The following is a 22,368-nucleotide window of genomic DNA, read 5'->3' on the forward strand; positions in this document are numbered from 1 at the left end:
AATTCAGAACGCTATTCCATCTTCGAAATTCAAATACATAATGATGGTATAATGAGAGACTAAAAAGCCATATAAACATAAAGTATTTAAGTTAATTAATTATGTACGCATTTCTGACCAGTCAGTGATGACTTGTATTTTTTATTTCGTTTTTTATGCAACTAATGCACCTAATAGTGCTGGCCGATAGCAAACATTTAAAAAGTATCTTCGTAAAAGCAATTTCCGGTAGTACGTATCATATATAAAGCTCAAAACACATAACTCAATATATTATAGAATATATTTCGCATAACTTTTACTTGCACGCGATTTTGTTGTGTATTGTGTATGTTTTTTTTTTTTTTTATTGCGATTCCATAGATAGTTTTTACATGGAATATATCTATGTGAGGGGTCTTAATAAGACCAATGGATGGCAAAACAATATTTTTTATAAATATTATCTGTCCGGCTATCTGTCTGTATCTTTATTCCAGCATTACGCAAAAATTGTTGCACATAAATGCATGCAGTTGATGCAGTTATCATAGTTTTATTCCTGAAAGTCTAGATTAGAAACTGGTGTAGGTATATTTCACCTTGATACGCCATTGGGAAATAAACAAATTTCATTGGTTTTCCCACTTCTGAAATCTGAGGAAATAGTGGGCAAAAAGCTAGTAATCGATATGTTAGGAATTTTTATATTAATAATTAAATATCTTAATAATAATTATTAATAATTATATATATTATTAATAATTATTAATAATTAAATATTTAATAATAATAATTATTAAATATATTAATAATTAAATATATATAATTTAATATCTAAAACTCATGTGCATGCGTTTTTTATATTCAAATTTTCCGTAATGTGTTATCTATTGTTAATTTATGTGATTTATATGTGTATTTATTTATTTTATTAGTATGAAAATGTTGAAACTATATTATGAAATCGAACACCCATTTCTTTGATAAATATGTATTTGTTTTTACCTAATGAGGATTAATGTGTTACATAGTTCTGCATGATGAATTATTGTGCTTGATCATTCAAGTTTATTATCACATAAGTCTACAACATAAGTCGTAACCAAAATGGCGTCGTTTTTATATAATAAAATTAATGTATAATGTAACCTTTTGTTTATCTTGTTACCTAATATAATTACTGCAGATCCGTTAGATTATTATTTTAATCATCCTTTCGCCTCACGATTTGCATAAAAAAAATAAAAACAATATTATCGATATTCGAAATTTTAAATTCGATTTTTAAAACAACGCGGCACGAGTCATTTGAAATTTTGAATGTCTATTAAGAAATGAATGTCTTCATCTATGACCTTAATTACCTAATTATTCTACATAAAAAAGTACTGCTAATGTCTTTAATTCATTTGAAACAATTAATTCGCAGGAATTAAATAATATATTTTTTTGCAATAAGGTAAAGATTGATTGATTGCTGCATGTAATATGTGTTTGGAAATTAATAGATTTTTATAACCTTAGATAGAGATTCATTTTGCAGAGAGTGATCGTAATGATTGCATTACTCTATGATATTGAGGATAACGGTTGTCTATGACTGAATGTTAACATTACTAGTTAATTAATAAAATATGTTTTGGCAATAGACCAAATGCTAAATGTATAGGTAGCAGCAGTGTCGAAGTTTACTCAATACGTGTTATATGCGATGTATTTTATAATAGAACAGTAATAAATAATACGTTATATAAAACTTTAACTGGTTAGTTACGTAGAACGGATTTCAATAAAATTTCTTACGCAGATAGACAGTCATCATCATATCAGCGTTTAGTTAACCACTTCTGAACATAAGCCTCCCCCTTGGGGGCTTTGCTAGTAATTGCCACGCTTGGCAGGCACATTGGCAACCGCAGTTAGGCTTTATTGATGTTTTAAGAGGGACGCTGCTGCCCATCCCTCGCACTCTTTTAGTCGCCTTTTATGACACCCACGGGACAGGAAGGTGTGGCCTATTCTATGCCGCGACCACATGGCCACATATAAACAATATCTAGTATTAATTTTATTTATTTATTTACTAGTTTTAACCGGCGACTTTGTCCGCGTGACTGAGATATGTTGCTTTACTGGGATAAAAATAGCCAATGTTCATCTCCATCTGAAAAATTGCACGAATTTTAAAATTCTTGTCGACTTTAGAAAGTAACAAACAAATAAGTAAAAAAATTATTTGACTAGACTAAAAGTTGTCCTAATTTTTATACTTTGTACATAGCTCGTACCTTAGCTATGTAGTGATTACTTGTTCTTCAGAGCATCGAGTTGCTCTATCTATATAAGGTATAGGTATGATGCACAAACGTAAATAATAATATCAAGCTATTATCACCATAGATATGATAAATAAGATATAAATTAAAGTAATAAAAATATATATATGTATTTATGAATGTGGAAGATGCGAAAGAGGTTTGTTTGAGTCGAAGCATTTGGCGTTCCATTGTTTCTGCCTGCCCTAATGGGAGACAGGCGTGACAGATATGTATGTATGTATGTATATGTATTTATATGTAATTTTAATATATACTTCATTATGCATAATGCATTAATAGCCATGTTGCTTTACTGACTGACTAACTAACTAACTGAGTTCTAATTTCCATCTTTGTTCAGGTGAATTTGGAAAATGTACATTTCTAAATTGGGTCGTATTTATATTTTCAGCTTATCTACATAAATATGTAACAATTAGATATATCGATAGAAACGTTTTATATCAATGGTAGCGAGAACGTATATATCGATAGATAAATTTTCCATTTGATAGCTATAATGAACATTTGTTTATCTATGCGATTAATAGCGAGAAAACAGTGCCAAACTAACAATGACCCAGCTTTAAAATATTCTTTTGTCTTGTCTGTTTATACTAGCAAAAAAAAAAGAAAACGTTGAAAGGGCTGGTTCGTGTTGTAGGTATTTATCCTTAATCTATGCTACCCACAGATTTTAACAGTTATTTGCACAGAGTAATTTGCTTTTTTATTTTTTAATTGAAGACTATAGCTGTGTAGGCTCAGTCCTATTACTTTTCTTTTTATTTAAGAGTCGGTACACTGCCTGTTTTTATTTGGCAATGAGCACACTGCCTTTATATTTACGAAATTAAAAGACAAATCTATGTAACCACCTATAAGTATCAACATATTAAAATAAATGAATATTCATGGTGTTATACAATTCTGAGTATTTATTATTATTTAATAGCATTTTATGGAGTGATTGCACAGTCATGACAGCAAAAATCTGCAAATTTTTTAATAAGAGAGCTAATTACAATGTTTAAAATAATTATTTAAATAAAAATTCATTTATTAACTATTTTTTAGAGGCGGCAGTGCCCTTATATTAATATTGTTGAAGTAAATCTGTGCAATTATCTAGAAGTACCAACACAATAAAATAAATTAATGTTCATGTTATATGCTTGCTTATATATAATATATACATATTTAATAGCATTTTACGGAATGCCTACATAATCATGTCAGCATAAAAAAACGCAACCATTTTCCTTGTATACTTGATACGTAATTATGGAAATTTGTAGAATCATATTATTGCGATATATATGTATACCTATATCTATTACTACTCGTGTGAAATTGTCGCCTCTCTGGTGTCTAGAATTTCCAGGCTCCTTCGTTATACATGAGTTTTTGTTGTATTTGTTGTGGTGGTATCAGATGATAGCTTGTCCTCACGGAACAAGTGATTATTAAATGCTCCACACAATTTAAAATTGTGTTCCAAAAAAAATCCACTTTTATCATGGAAAACCCAGTTATTTTTATTTAAAAACAATCTGAAAGCATATCCTTTCAGTTAAAAAAATAATTTTACAATTCGGTTTATAAATGACGTAGTTATTGGGTAACAAATATAAAAATATACAAATGAATCGAGAATAGGAAATTCTGTTTTTTAAGTCGGTTGCAGTTTATATGGCGAATTAGGTCTTAGTAACTCAATATTTATTATTGTACTGTTATGTGCTGACGTCAGCGTATGTATACGTATGTCGTACGACATCTTCCGTGATAGGTATTTCATAAAATCTCTAATATTCTCATTTTTATGCGGTATTCTGACTAATATTATAAATGTGAAAGTAAGTTTGTTTGTTACATTATATCGGCTTAACGACTTTAGCAATCTCTTTGAAATTTGATATACACGTATTATATGGAATGGAGGATATAGGTATAATCTGAGGATATAGATTACTTTTTATCCCGGTTAGTAAACATTACGGTTACGCGGACGAAGTCGCGGGTAAAAGCTAGAGTATACGTATACTCGTAATTAGATGTAAAATAAAATACTAACTACCTCTGTTCTATAAAAAGCCAAACGACAATCTGTGACTACACATCCCTGATTTATTATTGTGTATATTGCCATCGCAATTTCAACCTTAATGCCCATACAATACAATGGTATCGTTATAAAAAGCCACGATGACAGGAAGCGGAGGGGAGCTCGCAGGAAGATGCCAATTGTGGTTCGCCCTTGCTTTGAAGATCATCCTGGTTATATAGAGGTTATGTACCTATTGTATTGTTTGTTGGTAAAGAGTGCCATTATTGTGAGCTTAGCGTCATTATGATTGAGTAATAATATCTAGATCATAGATCACAATTCATATGTCTACCACAGAGTAAGTAATCACTATAGATATTGTATTTTAAGAGTCGGCACTGTCTTCATATTAACGGAACTGAATATGAATATATGCAACCAAGTAGAAGTATTAAAACGATAAAAAAATTAATATTTAAAATATGCTTCTGTTCAAAGTAATAACGTAGATCTTAAAATATTTACCTAGGTATTTCGTAGTGTAAAATTTTCACATTCAATAAACATACCACGTGTATGTTGCAAAGATTTCATACGAAGACTTTTTTACGTTATAATTGCAGCGGACGTCAAGTCTTAAGCATCAAATATAATAAAAATGGACAAAAAATAATCAGACAAAAGTAACATTGGACTAGTTTATATTTTTTAAAAGAAAAAAAATGTTCATACTTTATCAGTGTAGCATGTGATTTAAAAATGTGCCATATTTAGTAAATGTTTTTGACTTAAATTAAGAATTGGTTTTTCTCATGTAATATAAAATTATATATTTACATTATTACATAAATAAAAACTGTGCATATTATAGTTTTTTTACCATCATCATCATCAGTTAAGCCATAATCTGTCCACTGCTGAACTGCTGAGCTACCACTAGCATATACTAACATCAAATACTTTCTAAACTAGATTGAATCGTTAAACGTGAAGAGATAAAAAGCAAAGAATAACCTAAAAATTATTTTGTTATGTTATTATTTATTGTTGTAGAAAAATCAATGAAATAAACTGCTACTAGATGGCGTTACAAAATAAAACATACATGAAATTTTAAATTAAACCTTCTTAAATACTACTGTGAAATCCGCAGTTAGTCATATACAGACAAAATATCTAAAAACTATTGTTTTGAGATTTTTTGATCTTTTTAAGATCCACTATACAACTTTTTTATAATTATCTCCCATGTACAAACACTGTCTAGTTACAATTTTATTATATTTTAAATATACTATCGACACCTAACGCGATGAAAAAATTTGCATGTAAATAGTACCCACATACCTGCTTCTTTATTGCCGACGTGTCGACGTGGATTGATTGGTTTTATTATATTAAGTAAGATAAGGTTCTTGACGGGTGACCCCGTTCGGGCAAACACAGTGTAGAACGACCTACCCCCCTCACTAGATGGAGTGACAACCTCAAATGCATTACAGGGAGTCAGTGGATGCAGGTGGTTCAGGACCGTGTCTTTTGGTCAGTCTATCGGGGGTCTATCAGTTAGCCCATCGTGATAAATACACCTGGAATTCAGCACGATGGTTTCCAGGGGCGACCACGTGGAAGTCGACCTGACGGGGTATATAAATAGCAATGGGACTGGTAGTCTGCACTTACAATAACTCCCTCTGCCATTTCGTGTTGAAATTGCAATAAATAATATAATACCTGCTTACATGTAGAGCATAATGATTTGTGCAAACGATCCGTATCTAGTGATGTGGTTTCCGATTACACTTTATTATAAAACTGTAACAAGTTAATAATAATTATTTACATCCATTTATTACTTACATTGCAGTTGTGTGGCGAAATCGCTAGTCTCCAAAGAGCGAGTGAATGGTCGGCCTCGCTTGCACTATGTACTTTGTTATATATATTTTTTTGTATGCGCATAGAATGCACTTAAATGTTAATATTACTTAATTTTGTGGATCATTAAAGAGAGCACAGAATGGTGATTTCGAGTCAAGGATTTTTATATGATTTAAATCTTTATTATTTTTAAAAGCTAAATGGTTGCACAGAATGATGGTTATGATCTTTTTTTTTTGTTTTTGTACAATTGGGTATGACAAAAGGGCTAACCCTCTCATTCATAAAAACGTCATACCTCTCATAAAGCCTAAAGTGACTTTGAAGTATTCTGCCCTTTTCTTTTGCACTAATTTCTCAATATGAAAGACAGAGACAAAACACTATTAGCTAAAATAGAACGTTTTAGTTTTTATGAATAAGGAATTTAGAGGTTAAATGCCTAATTTGTGGAAAGTGATATCTATCGCCTATTGAGACGAACTAGCACTATAAACATAAAATATACTATGCTTTCTATGGGTATTTTTCATGGTTTACTTTTTCATGAGGATTCAATAATTAAAATTGTGTTCCACAAAATATTTCGTTATTTCATTGCGGTAAAACCAGTTATTTAGATTTAAAAATTAAACTATTGAAACGATTTTGATAAAATTTTTACAGCACCAATCTCTAAGTATATCCTTTCAGATAAAAATTTAATTTTTCAAATCGGTTAAGAACTGACGGAGTTATGAGGTAACAAACGTAAAAAAATACAATCGAATTAATAACCTCATTTTTTTGAGTCGGTTGAAAATAAACCTTCTTTTTAATTTCTGTTTTTTTTAAGTAAATTTTTCAACGGAGTTATAAGGTAACAAAAAAAAATACAACCGAATTGAAAACTCCCTGCTATTTTAAGTCGGTTGAATAGAAACAGTCAATCACAAAAAGTTTGCTGGGAGATATTCAGGATAAATTTTTATAAAGTTCCATAGTAAACAGCCTTTATTTAAAAAAAAAAATTAATAGGGAACCGCCATTTTAAACTCTATTGAAAAATACGTAAAGCCGAGCATAGACAAGAACGTAACGCGCAACGCCCAGCGCGATAACACGTAACGCCCGTGGAGATGATTTAAATATTTAGCATAAAGCGTAATCTAAGAACAAAGAATTACATAGAAGGAGTGATAAAATTGTTAATTCATAGCAGGCTAGTATACATATAAATTTTCGTCTGTCTGTCGATATGTTTGTTCTGACATCACTACATGCAAAAATTAGTAAACGAAATTAAATGCAGTTTCTACAGTTATTCCTGAAGGTCTTAACTTGAAATTTGATGTATGCTTTTGAATTGGTTACCTATTCCCATATATATAAAGTTGTGGCCAAATATTAGTTATAAATAAAAATTCTCATACATGGTGAGAAACTAGTCTATCTAAAAGAAAAGACAATGACAGAGTCATAAAAATCTTATTGTAAAAATGTGTTTTGACAGTTTATGGGCTTCGTATTTATTTCATACTAGTCATATCTACTGCTTTGTCTATGTAATTTGAATTAAAAGTACCTTATACCCTTCGCAGTCTACTACGAATTTATTATAAATATACTTAATTATTATATAATAAATAATTATTAAGTATTTAAAGTGTGGCAGTCGACAGCAAGGATCATAGGAGTTAGCATTACGTCACTAATTTGTATCGAAAACTAGCGCCTCTAGCGGATGGTTTTAGAAACTATTTCTATACAAACTCGTCGACGTCGACTCACACAGCCTATCCAGGTGTCTACTGTTTATCCATATATTTCCATATCAGATACGTTACGCTCTGAGCGTTACGTGTAACTACCTTGTTCGTACTATGTACTGTACCGACATTTAGAATTTAATGTATTAAGACAAGATTACCTGATTGGTTTTGTTAAAGGTATTTAGCATTTATAAAATTAAAAAAAAAGTTAAGTTGCAAATTTGTGAGTTGAATTATGAAACACTTAGTCTAAGTCTAGTCTGTTTATAAAAAAAAAGTTTTTTTTAAAACAAAATATCAGTAGGTAAGTGGTGCAAGGTCAAACAGAAAACTTTCTTAGTTTACTGAATACATAATTAATGTTTAAAATAATGTCGGTCGTTGCGTTGATACAAACAGACCGAGGCACTTTTTATTCTGCCTCTACGTATTGGAATTAGAAAACGTAACAATTTTTTTATCAACCGACTTCCAAAAAGGACATTCTCGATTCTGTTGTATTTCTTAAATTTGTGTTTTATAACTCCGTTAACTAACGAACGAGGAAGTCCTAAAAAAAGTAAACGAGAAGAGAACATTAATTAAAACAATAGAGAATAGAAGAGGCAAAATGCTGGGCCACCTTATACCACATGACGATTTTTTTAAGAGCATAGTAGAAGGAAAGATAGAGGACAAAAGAGGAAGACCGAGGATTAACTCATGTAGTAGGTAGGACAGATAAAGGAAACACTAGGCATCATGTCGTATAGGGAGATAAAGTATATGGCCTGGGATAGAGCTGGCTGGAGGAAGATGCATGAATTAGTTGCACCGACAAGAGGAAACTCTTAAATGAAAATGAAATGAACTCCGTTCATTGCAAACCGATTTGGAAAATTCTTTCTTTGGTCTGAAATGATATATTTATAGGTTGGTCGCATAGAAATTTTATCAAAATCGCTTCAGCATTTTAGTTTTTAAATCAAAATAACTGGTTTTACAACATATAAATCTACATATAAACACTACATATGTATAAAAGTCGGTTTTTATTTGTGGGACACAATCTTAATTATTAATTGACGAGTAAAGTTTGGAAAAGATACTGAAAATATAGCATTTTTGTACGTGTGGTTGTATGGCATAAAAAAATAACTGTGTAAATAAAGTTTCACATTTCATCTACTTTTATAGAAGATACGGTTTGAGTATTAATCTAAGAACAAGGAATTACATAGAAGGAGTGATAAAATTGTCAATCATAGCAGGCTAGTGTATAGAAAATGTTATACGGCCGTATAACCCTACCAAATTCAAATACAATCTTCTTGCATACTTTCTACATAAACTGTGTCGAATATATAATATAAAATTTGTCATTGACAAATAATTGACATAATCAAACATTTTCTATACACTAGTCTGCTATGAATTGAGAAAAATATCAAATGATGGTGTATCTTTGGACCTCTTTATACTAATTATATTTGCATAAGAAGAAAGGAGGCAACCATATGATTTTCAGTTTTTATTTTATCATTTCTTCTATGTAATTCCTAATTAATCGATGGTGCATTCCTATTCTCGCATTTACGTATGACGTCTGACGTAAGTACGAAATGTCAAGAATGCTCGCAACCACGATATCCTGCTCTTTTTACACAATAAAGACAGAGATGGTAACACAGCTGGTTACTGGATGTTTACGGAACAGACTACAGAGCTAATAAAATTATACTGCGGAGATAAAGTAATGCGGTTAATTTCGGCTCGGTATGTTTTTTTTTTTTTGTAGTTGTTACTTTCAATTGACATAAATTAGTCTTCCGTTGTGAGGAATAACTCGTATCCTGTAAGTTTGAACAAAGTGCTATTCTATTATCCAAGGAAGTATGCTACTGATGTTTATTTATTTAATTTTTAGCGGGAAATGATGGAGGTATAGTTTTAAATAAATTGGTGTTTTAGATTATATAGATAGAGCATCAAATCTTAAAAACGGGTCATCTTTTTATTAGCTAATTGTCTAATTAGGTGACAAAAACTCAATCCTCAACTATTTATCACGGAAAATTGTATGAAAAAGTTGACCCGGTTTTCACGAAGCATTCCTATGGAGACACTATCTCTATAATATAATATTGTTGTATTGTATACTTTTTTACCTTATTTAAAAAAAAAAAACATGTTTTGAAGAATAACTAATAAAGTTTGAATAAAGTAGCACACATTAATTAATTTCTTATTATATCTCTGGCATTTTCCCGCTAAAAACATGCAGCAATTGTTTTTTTTTTTTTTTTTTAGTACGTTTGTTCCGTTTGGAACAGGCTAAGGTCGGAGACCATGCTGCCTAGTCTTCAAAAAGATAATTTGTCTGGAATTTTATTTTTCTAATGTCGCTTCAATTATTGTCGTAATCTTCAATATTTCATTTGTCAAATCCGGTAAGTACATTTTCATAAATATCTTTTCTTGAGTTTTCTTAAACCAGTGGATTTATCAAATTAAAAATAAATAATTATAAAAAATCATTGTCTTGCAATTCAATAAAAGTATTCTTATAGCTCCTTGAATGTTGTAGTAATATAAGTGAAAATAGCTTTGAAACAAGAAGGAAATCTTAAGAGAATCGGGATTGAGTGCGGGATATTTTCGGGTTTTTTGAAGATAATCCTAAGTTCGTCAAACATAATGTGTCTTTGAATGACAAATTCAGAGCAATCAAAAAAAAGGTGATGTAGAGATTGGGCTGTATTTGAGTTACACCATGTGCATGATGGGGAAGCGATCATGCCCATTCGGTGCAGGTGTTCGTTGAAATGTCCGTGGCCGATTCGTAATCTACAAATATTGGTGTAAAATTTTCTGTTTGTGTCCTTTCCTTTGCAGAACCACGGTTTTCCAATACGCCAATTAATTTTGCGGTACCATTTGCCTTTAGTCTGTAATATTTGAGTCCAATGCTCCTCCCATTTAGTTGTAACGATTTTATGTATTCCAATACTACAATCTGAGTAACAAAGGGGTAAATCTTGAACACGAGCAGCACTTGAATTAATAATTTTAGCCAAAGTGTCTACTTGTTCATTCCCAAACACTCCAATATGTGAAGGGGTCCAGATGAAGATAATATCTTTTCCATATATAGTACAGAGATGATAATATTTATTACGAATTTCTTGAATTAAGTAGTTTGATGATGAAATGAATGTGTTATTTTTTAATGCCATAAGAACACTCATACTATCTGTAATTATAATCCATTTCGAATATAGTATCTGTTTTTCTATGTATTCTAATGCTAAAAATATAGCTTTTGCTTCTGCTGTGTAAATACTAGCCAAAGTTGAAATTTTATAACCGTGACCAAATCTATTTGACAAATCGTAAAAAGCCACTGAAGTGCTAAGTGCATTTTTGGAACCATCTGTATATATCTGCCTGTAGTCAATAAATTCTGATAAAGTCTCATACATATCGTGCTTTTCTTTTATGTCTTTACGTATAACAATTTTGATTTTACAGAACTTACTCTCATAAAGGCCATTATAACAAGGAAGTATCTTACTACTATAGATGTTATATTCATCTCGTAAATTCAAATCATTGACAATAGTTTTATTCAAAAACATAGAAATGGGGCAATTTAATAATTTGAGTATGAGTGGGTTATTGGAAACTGAAAAAACTTTGAAGAGAAATTTGAGTTTTAGGTATTCGAAACGAAGAAGGATAGGAGGCAAATTACATTCTACTTGCATTGAGATAATTGGAGAAGTATACATAGCACCTAAAATAAGTCTTAAATTCATATTTTGAATTTTTTCGAGTTTTTCTACTAATTTATGTTCTGAGGCATAACAAAAGAAAGCGTAATCAAAATTACTTCTAACAAGAGATTTGTATAGTAAAAGGATAATTTTAGGATCAGCTCCCCAGTTACGACCAATTACAGATCTTATTATATTAGTGGCTCTTAAAGCACGATCTACTAAGCAATCAACGTATAGATCCCATTTTAAATTTTGATGAAAAATTACCCCCAGAAATTTAACGCTACAGTCTGTTGGAAGAGTTTGATTATTATATATAATATTCATTAATGGAACATATTTATGAACTTGATGAAAAACAACTACTTTACTTTTGGTTAAACTAATATCGAGGGAAAGAAGAGAAAAATATTTCTCAAGTCTTTTTAATGACTCATTTAACACTAATTGCATATCAATAATATTCTTTCCTTTTATATAAATTAATAAATCATCGGCAAATTGCAAGTTGTTCACACTGTTTCATACATACATACATATCTGTCACGCCTGTCTCCCATTAGGGTAGGCAGAAACAATGGAACGCCAAATGCTTCGATTCAAACAAACCTCTTTCGCTTCTTCCACATTCATCAATCTTGTCATACACGCTCGTCGGTTACGGGTACTTTTAATTTGGCCCTTCTTCAGCACGTCGCCTATTTGGTCGACATACGTCCGTCTAGGGCGGCCCCTACCGACATCTCCATTCATTCTTGCTCGATAAATCTCTTTCGTAATTCTTCTTTCATCCATCCTCTCCAAATGACCAAACCAACGCAACATTCCTTTTTCGATTTTGGTCACTACATCGACTTTCAGTCCACACTTCTCTCTGATCACACTGTTTCTTACTCTATCTTTTAAAGTAATACCACACATACTTCTCAAAGCTCTCATCTGTACAGCATTTATCTTACTTTCATGCTTCTTCTGCCATACCCACTGTTTCCTAAAATTGAATTAAGTTTATAGATATATAAAATATATAGTAGCGGGCTTAGAATACCACCTTGACATACTCCTTTAGAGCTTAACCTAGGTCCTATTAATTTACTATTTACTTTAACATACACTTCTCTATTACTAAGAAAATTATAAATCCATTCGATAAGTTTCATTGGAAGAAATGAGGATAAAATCGAAGATAGAACTGTTAAATTTACATTGTTAAAAGCTCCTACGACATCTAAAAAAACAGATAGAACATATTCATCGTTATTCAAAGCAGTACTAAGGTCGACATAGAAGTTCGCTAAACTTTCGCGCGCTGAATATCCACGGCGAAAACCAAATTGATTCGATGGTAATATACTATTACTTTCAATAAAGAACTCTAAACGCTGTTTAATTAATTGTTCGAATAATTTGCCTGCACAGGACGTCAATGTTATAGGTCTATAGGAGTCGAAATTTGTAGGATCTTTACCGGGTTTAATTACTGGAATCAAACAATCCATTTTCCATTCTGGTGGGATAATACAGTCCTTCCATAAATCGTTAAAAATTTGTAAGAGTTTAGTAAGGTTTATTTTATTCAGCAATCGAAACATATTGTATGTTAAGCGATCAAGGCCACTAGCTGTATCTTTTCTAGATTTTACTGCACTGGATATTTCATCAATTGAGAATGGGTCAGTGAGAAATTTTGGGCATGAATTAACAGAATTAAACTGTTTGTCATCAAAAGGTGAGTGTACAAAATCAGGAGTATATTTGCGTAAAAAATCATTGACCCATGATATATCTTTAAAATGATTTTGACGATGTTTTGAATTTAGTTTTCTCATATTTTGCCAAACAGTGGAAATTGGTGTTAATCTATTAAATTTGGAACAAAATTCCTGCCACCCCTGTTGTCTTACTTGCTTAATTACTAACTTTTTAACAGCTTGAACTCTTTTAAAATTTATGTAATTATCGAGAGTTGGATTTTGTTTAAACCTAAGGTAAGCCGCTTTACTATCATTGACAGCTGTCGCACACCTGTTATTCCACCAAGGTACTGCAATATGTTTGTGCCTCTTTGAAGTATTTGCACCGCTATTTGATAAGTTCCTACGTGGAACGGTACGTTCCACAGCTGTCAAAATAATTTTACAGAATCTATTGTAATTGTTTAAGGGTTCATTGACATCATACTCGAAATCCAAAAGTAATTGATTAACAGTTTCAGAATAAAGATCCCAATTAACGAGACGTAGGTTTATACGATTTAACAAAAGTTTATTAACTTCATCTATAGGAGCATGTTGTTCACCTGACGGAGTTGATGAAGAGTTCTTTGTGTTTATTTTAGTAAAAGTCGGCAGGTGATAACTTCCTAACGGATCATCATGAACCGACCACTCGCATTTTAATGATATGGATGGGGATACCATAGTTAAATCAAGGCCATTGGGTCTCCAAATATGAGAGCCAACAGTAGTAACTTGCTTATCATTTAATAGTACCAAATTACATTCATCTAAACAATCAAGAATGTCTTTACCTCTTGTATTAGTGGAGGTACAACCCCACATAGTATGATGTGCATTTAAATCTCCAGATATGATAGTGGGTTTAGGAAGAGACTCCAAAAAGAACTTAAATTTGGCTTTAGTAAAACTAGGTGTACTATAGGACAGTAAATACTGGCAACTGAATACCAAGAATTATTAACTTCAATACTAATAGCTATAGTTTGCAAAGAATTGTCGAAAAAAGAGTGAAGTTTTTTATATCTAATACTATTATGTATAATAATCGCTACTCCATTGTGGTTATTACCACAATCATTTCGTTCTATACAATAATCTTTAATTTTTAATTTGTAATGTGGTTTTAGCCAAGTTTCTGAGATGAGAGCAATGTGAATATGATGTTCATTTAAAAATTGTGTAAAAATATGTCGATTGCTCAGTAGGCTCTGAGCGTTCCACTGTATGATAGTTAATTGGTCTCGATTGAATTTTGTGAAATAGGTCTATTACCAAAAGTATCATATAACACATTCAAAACACTTTTAGTGTTAATAGATGTGTTCTTTGTGTTATGTAGTGAAATAAGTTTGATTATGCTTTCTATTAAAAGTGATAAACTCTTGTTATCAGAATTTAGAATTGAAATTAGGTCTACATTTTTTTTAGGTTTGTTACCCAGTTTAGGAAATATTTCAGTGCTAAGTATATCTCCAAAAGAAGCAGGTCTGAATTTAGATCTATTTTCAGCAATTTTCTTTTGTTTAACAGGGCATTGCGGTGATACACTTGTGTGATTTCCATTGCAGTGTACACAAATAGCGTTTTCCATTCCAGTTGTACAAGTTTTATAATTATGCTCACCTTTGCAGATGCTGCAACGCTCAGAATTCTTACAGAATTTAGCTAAATGTCCATACCTCAAGCACCGGTAGCATTGTTTAACTGGTGGTATATATGAAGTGACATTGTGGCGCCAACCTCCAATATCCAGATATTCAGGTAATACAGATGCAGCAAAAGTAATTGTCACGGTTAGAGTTTGTAACACATATCCATGAGTCAAGGTATTTTTTCTTAAAATTCTTTTAATAGCAATAATTTTCTTAGAACTCGATATCATAGTATATATTTTTTTATTAGATATATTTGTAGGTACATTTCTAATAACGCCTGTAACTTCTGTTGAAGAAGCAGGAATACTGGCCTTAAAATGGTAGTCATTTAAAAAAGTTTTATTATTTAAAAAAGCATTGGCTAAGTCTGGCTTTTGAAAGTATACTCCGATTTTGAATTTATTTATAGATCTAAGATAAGTTACCCCTTTATTAAATCGTTTTAAACAGGAGGAGAGTGAGAGCAAGTCTCTGGATCCAATGGTTTTCTGACTATCTGAGGATTCTACAAAGACAACAAATTCTGTCCCAGGGGATTCCTCGGGATATCTTCTAATATAATCTGTGACGTAGTAAGGTTTATACTTATCGGCCTTATCAATTTCAGATTCTGAGTCAGTAGAAGTATCTTCCGAATATATATCCTTGTCATTACAAGGTTCATGGTCTACATCACCTGAATCGTCATCTTTTTTTTCCTTTTTCTACAACTGCGCTTCCCCATGAATGCTAATTATATTACTGTCGCTGAATTTAGTGAAAATATAATATTTTATTCAATAATAAGAATTGATAGAGATAGTTTTAATAAATTAATAAAAAAAATTTAAAAAACCCGCTTGTTCTTATTCGAGTTTCCCGCCTTTTTTCGCAGCAATTGTGTTACTTTCATAGATAATAGAGTCACAGAGTAAGTTGTGTAGGTGTTTTTAAATCTGTTTTTTTTTATACATTGAACATGCCATTATGTTACAATTTTACTGCTTTATTTATAAAAACTATAATCTATCTCAAATCTACTTTAACTATTACACTGTTTGGTCACTTTTTTAAAATTGGAAAAGTAGTGTATAATAAATAGACAAAACAATTCATTAGCTAAAATATGTGATTTTTGACGTTTTTATGAATAAAAGGGTTATTATATTAGTCAGATATGTACATATACGTATACATATGTACTTTCAAATGTTGTCTGGCTGTTTTTGGAACGTTTTTTATCACTCATCACCCGTCTAGATGTGTATGAATGTATAGTCTATGTATAATCTGTTTTAATAGTATGGGAATGTAAACAAACGAATAATCGGACCCTACCATAACAACTTGCTGATGTTCAATGGTAGCACAAGTCAAAAATCGATTGTTGAAATGTTTCTATTTGTTACTAATTTCATTCAGACAGTGTTTTTCTTGAATGGGTGAAAATGGAATGGTAACTCTGCCTGCGCTATCGGTATACGCTGACGGGGCACCAGTGATAGATGATAGGTGAGGATGAAAGCAGGTCAGTTGGCTCATCGTGACGATTCCCGCTAGAATTAACCACGATGGTTTCCAGGGGGAACCGTGTGGAAGTCGACCCGACTGTATTGCTGGCAATGGGTCAGTTAGGCCCCATTACTAACAATCCCTTTCCCCTAGTATACTCTGTTGTGTCCATGGTACTGCTCATGTCTATAGGCGACGGTTACCACTTTCTATCAGGCGGGCCGTCAGCTTGTTTACCATTCTAAGTTGCATAAAACGAAAAAAAGTTTTCTTAACACACCCACGGGAAAAGTAACGGCCCATTCTACGCAGAGACCACACGACGAAACCAAAATCACGTAAGACTTGATTGTTCTATTGAAACAAACTACAAACCGCCACTATTATTCGTAGATACCATTTTTTTTTTATACAACTTAGAATGGCAAACAAGCTGACGGCCCACCTGATGGAAAGTGGTAACATTCGCCTATAGACATGAGCAGTACCATGGACATAACAGAGTATACTGTTTCGCCCATTATACCCCCCATGCGTTACCATTCCTGAGTACTCAGGTGTTATTCCTCTGTACCCAGTAAATTCACGCCATATCCCACCCTTCAAACCAAAACACAGCCATGCAAACACAACTGCTTCACGGTTGTAACACGAATGGGACAGAGGTACCCAAGCAATCGACTTTTGTACAAAGTCTCCCTCTGGTGAATACCATAATGCGCGTATATGTGTTATTATCAATGTAAAAATCATGGAGTTTTTTCCTTCATTTACATACAAGTGTATGAGCATTTCGCTCGTGCGTTGCATAACTGCACATAATAACGGTATGTTTCATGCTTCACCGCAGTTAGGTTTGTCTATGGCCAGGTTTGAATGCGTCTACACTAATCTATAATATTATTATAAAGAGAAAACAGTTGATTGTTTGTTTGTTTGTATTATTTATATTTATATGTGTAAAAATTGTTTGCCCTAAATAAAGCTACATTAATTATTTTCCAAAATTCTATGTATCCTTGCAAAGCCGGGTCAGATCACTAGTTTTCTATCATCATAACAGCCAAACATACTGTTTCGCCCATTTTTTTTATACAACTTAGAATGGCAAACAAGTTGACAGTCCACCTGATGGAAAGTGATAACCGTCGCCTATAGACATGAGCAGTACCATGGACATAACAGAGTATACTGTTTCGCCCATGATACCCCCCATACGTTGCCATTTCTGTGGACTTAGTTTTTATTCCTCTATACGATGTAAATTCACAACTATATCCCACCATTCAAACCGAAACACAGCCATGCAAACACAACTGCTTCACGGTAGAAACACGAATGGAACAGAGGCCAAGCAAATGACTTTTGTACAGTCTCCCTCTGGTATAAATATATTTAATAAGTATATACATAAGAGATCTTACACTCACAGTTTAGACGAGACTAGTTATCTGGCCCGGCTTTGCACGGGTAGACAGATTAAAAAACATTTATTGAACAAAACCTGTTGTACACCAAATGATTACTTGAATAAAAAATGTGCATGATGTTAGTCGATCATGCACGGCCTTTTTAATGACCATGTAATTTTAGTCATAGTACATTTAAATAAGTACACATAATGTTAACAGAGATTTAAAAGAGTAACTGTTGAGTTTCTTGCGGGCTCTTCTCAACAGATAACCACTTTCCGAACCTTGCATTAATAAAAAAAATTACGATTTAAAACTGCTTGTAAACAAGTTTCAATGAAAACAGATGATTTGAATTTGAATTTTCGAAAGTTTTTTATAGAAAATGTATTATAATTGATTCACTTGATAGGTAGTGATAGGTAGTTTTTTTTATGGGTGAAAATGGCACGGTAACCCCGCCTGCGCTATCGGTATACACTGGCACTGGGGTACCAGTGAAGGATGATAGATGAGTATGAAAGCAGGCCAGTTAGCCCATCGTGATGAATGCGACTAGTATTAATCACAATGGTTTCCGGGGGAACTGTGTGGAGGTCGACCTGATATATATATATATATATATATATATATATATATATATATATATATATATATATATATAGTAATTAGTTTAATAAATTATATGTATTTGATATTTTTGTGCATTACAGGTTTTTGTATTTTATGCACGAAAAATTATTAATTCATTTTTGCGCCACCTACTGATTGCCCTACCGATAAGATCGCCTTTTATACCTTTATGTGTATATTTCAATCTGTACTTATGTTACTGTATTTGTGTATTTTTGTATGTATATTTTTGTTTATGGTGCAATGAAGAGTTAAATAAATATTTTTTTTTTTATACTTAGAATGGCAAACAAGCTGACGCTGACCATGGACATAACAGAGTATACTGTTTCGTCCATGATGCCCCCCATGTGTTGCCATTCCTGAGGACTCAGGTGTTATTCCTCTGTACCCAGTAAATTCACGCCATATCCCACACTTCAAACCGAAACCCAGCACATTATAGATTATTTCACACAAATTGTTTTAATAATCTCAAAACTATTTACAATTAGAAGTGTTTATCCCCTACCGATTGCGAAGCGATCTTGCGAAAGGAAGCAGCGGTTTACGATATTTCACGAAAGGCCGCGGCGATTGAAAGAGGCCGTGTTAAAATCGGTCCACGGTAGACGGAGAGATCGATGGAAATAAATAAAAAAAAAACACACACAGTGGAACATAGAGCCACCTTCTTTTTTGAAATCGGTTAAAAAGAGACAAACGATGCGAACCGAATCGCAAATATAATACGTCCACGTATTACGAATTACTTGCTGGGGATTGTTGACCCCAAATTTATTACTCAGACATCCGCATTTAGAAGTTCGAAATCAAAGTTAAGAACATAGTCGTAAATAAACATACCCATTAGAAATACCTGCAGTTTTCCCACTAGTTTGGACCTGTGACTTCGTCCGCATGACCTGGATACGTTGATTTACGAGATAAAAAGCAGCCTCATTTCTCCATACCAAATACTACTATCTATCTATCTATCCATTTAAGAGCTGCGCTCTTGTCGGTGGAGCTCTTGCCACTCACTACGATTTTCAGCGAGTCTCTTCACCTCTTGATACGACACGACACCAACTCCTTCCTTGATCTGCCTGATGTAACTATGTCTCGGTCTCCCTCTCCCCCTTCTTCCTTCTATCTTACCTTCTATTATAATGTTTATAAGTTCGTCGTGTCGTATCAAGTGTCCTAACATTTTTCCCCTTCTGTCCTCAATAGTTCTAATAATTTGTCGTTTTTCCTTAACCCTAAGCAGGACCTCCTCATTGCTAATTCGATCCCTCCAGCTAATTTTCTCCGTCCTTCTCCAGCACCACATTTCAAAGGCTCTAAGTTTATCCATTTCCTTCTGAGTTAATGTCCACGTCTCACATCCATACAGAGCTATACTCCAGATATAGGTTTTGATAAGCCGCTTTCTAATATCTTTTGTTATCTTAGCCTGTAAAAGATGTTTTCTGTTATTGAAGGCTTGTTTGGCCATGGCTATTCTCGTGACTACATCCGGAGTACATCTGAATTACTTGTGATTAAACTGCCTAAATATTTAAATGTATTTACTTGTTCTAATTGAGTATTGTTAATTTTTATAGTATTATTTTGTCGAGGTTTAGTTTTAGCTATTGTCATTATTTTAGTTTTCTTGCTATTAATTTTGAGTCCATATTTATTGAAGATTGTATTCATGATCAATAGTAGTTCCTGTAGCTGTTTGGAGTCCTCTGCAAGTGCAGCTATATCATCTGCGAATCTAATAAAAAATAACTTTTGACCATTTATTTTAATACCTCCTTTATTTGATTCTGTTATTTCTTTTATTGCTTCTTCTATAAAACTATTAAATATTAGTGGTGAGAGTGGACATCCTTGCTGAACTTATAAATTTTTCGACGAGAGGTCTTATTCTATTTTGGATAATTTTTAAAAGTATCTTTGAAACATGTGATATTAAACTTAAAGTTCTATGTTCTTCACATCTTAGTGTATTTGCCTTTTTTGGAAGTGTAACTGTTTTACTAGCTAAAAAATCTTTTGGAATGTTTCCAGTTTCATACATTCCAAATACTACATGTGTATCAAATTTCATGATAATTGGTTAACCCTTCTTTGCATGTTTTTTTTTATTAGTGAAATAAATCAAGGTGATATACTTCATGTTCAAAATTAAAGGAAAAATGGTTTGAAAAATAAATTTGACAGCTATGGTTTTTTTTCTACAATGGACATTAAAAAGGTGTCCAGACCCAATCAACTTAAAGTGAATTTGTTCTTTTAATATATAATTTTTGGGCATTCAATGTTATGATGGAAATTGGCAATCGCAGTTAGGCTTTGTAGATGTTTTAAGTAGGACGCAGCTGCCCATCCCTCCTTCCCCCTTGTCTCCTCTTACGATACTTACGGGAAAGGAAGAGATGGCCTATTCTATGCCGGGACCACACGGCTATACTAATTATATGTAATGAAATAAAAAATAAAAATTACGCCTTGTTTGCCAAAAAAAATTTAAAACAGACACATTATGCTTTTGGTTTACGTACATACATAAGTGTATATATATCACGCCTATCTCCTATTAGGATCTTGGTTTAATATATATTTTTTTGGAACAATAAATAATCATTATCATTTAAAAGGGCTAATTTGACGTAAATGACAATTAACACCGAATGAACCGATCCTAGTGATTCATTTATCATAATCATTCTGACACGAATTTATCGCCCGTTGACCTCCTAAACGCTGAACTATGTTCGGCCTAAATTCGAGATGAAAGTATAGATGATGCCGTAGTCTCGGAGCTATCATAAAAAAAACAATATGTCTATGGTTTTTATTTTTTTTTTATTGAAACCTTTTTATTGCATACCAACCAGTTTTTTTCTTTAATTTAAATGTTATTTCTATTAATATTATTGTGGAAATAGACTTAAAAAATAAATATATAAGCATGTTTGATTTGTTATCTACAATTAGTTTATATTCGTGGTCTTTTGTGCTTCCCCTGCCTTATACCATCATTTCGTAGATCCTATGTGTTACCTTAACGATATCCCGCGGTTTAAGATATCTGTAGTCCCTTGGCTCTGGATAAGCCGTTCCCAGTAGACTCATACGCATATTTGCCAATGAATCGCAGTTGCACATCAAGTGTTCCATAGATTCGGATTTCTCACCGCACAGTCTGCACAGTGTGTCCGAAGATAGACCCATCTTGTGTAGTATATGCCTTATTGGCATATGTCCAGTTAAGGCACCCATAATGAGTCTTGCCTGTTGTCTGCCACCGCTGTAGATGAGAAATATATCTACAACTAGCAGCCCGTCCCGGCATCGCACGGGTGGACATTTTTACGTTTTAAAAAGTGGCCATTAAGGCTGCACACGCGACGAAAGCTTAAAAATGGAGTAACTTCTCCCATTTTCCCAACATTTCCCTTCACTGCTCTGCTCCTATTGATCGTAGCGTGATGAAAAATATACTATAACCCGCCCAAGAGTATGAAGAATAATTGTACCAAGTTTCGTTAAAATCCGTCGAGTAGTTTTTGTTTCTATAACGAACATACAGACAGATGGATAAAAATTTTACTGATTGCACTTTTAGCATCAGTATCGAACACTAATCACCCGCTGATAGTTATTTTGGAAATATATTTCATGTACAGAATTGACCTCTCTACAGATTTATTATAAGTATA

The 22,368-nt window shown here is 32.6% G+C and overlaps 1 protein-coding gene and 1 long non-coding RNA gene across 3 annotated transcripts in view; both read left to right on the top strand.

The window, feature by feature from the left end:
* Positions 1 to 22,368, top strand: part of LOC113515212 (WW domain-containing protein tag-325-like) — a 178,256-nt gene that overhangs the window by 46,291 nt on the left and 109,597 nt on the right. The gene's annotated exons all lie outside the window — the stretch shown is intronic.
* Positions 13,129 to 15,968, top strand: LOC128200917 (uncharacterized). Its single transcript, XR_008252963.1, has 3 exons — positions 13,129 to 13,979; positions 15,111 to 15,240; positions 15,742 to 15,968. It is a non-coding gene; the product is annotated as an uncharacterized LOC128200917 (long non-coding RNA).

Source organism: Galleria mellonella, unplaced genomic scaffold (genome assembly GCF_026898425.1).
Source record: "Galleria mellonella isolate WM207_F2 unplaced genomic scaffold, CSIRO_AGI_GalMel_v1 utg312, whole genome shotgun sequence".
Classification (NCBI taxonomy): Eukaryota; Metazoa; Arthropoda; class Insecta; order Lepidoptera; family Pyralidae; genus Galleria; species Galleria mellonella.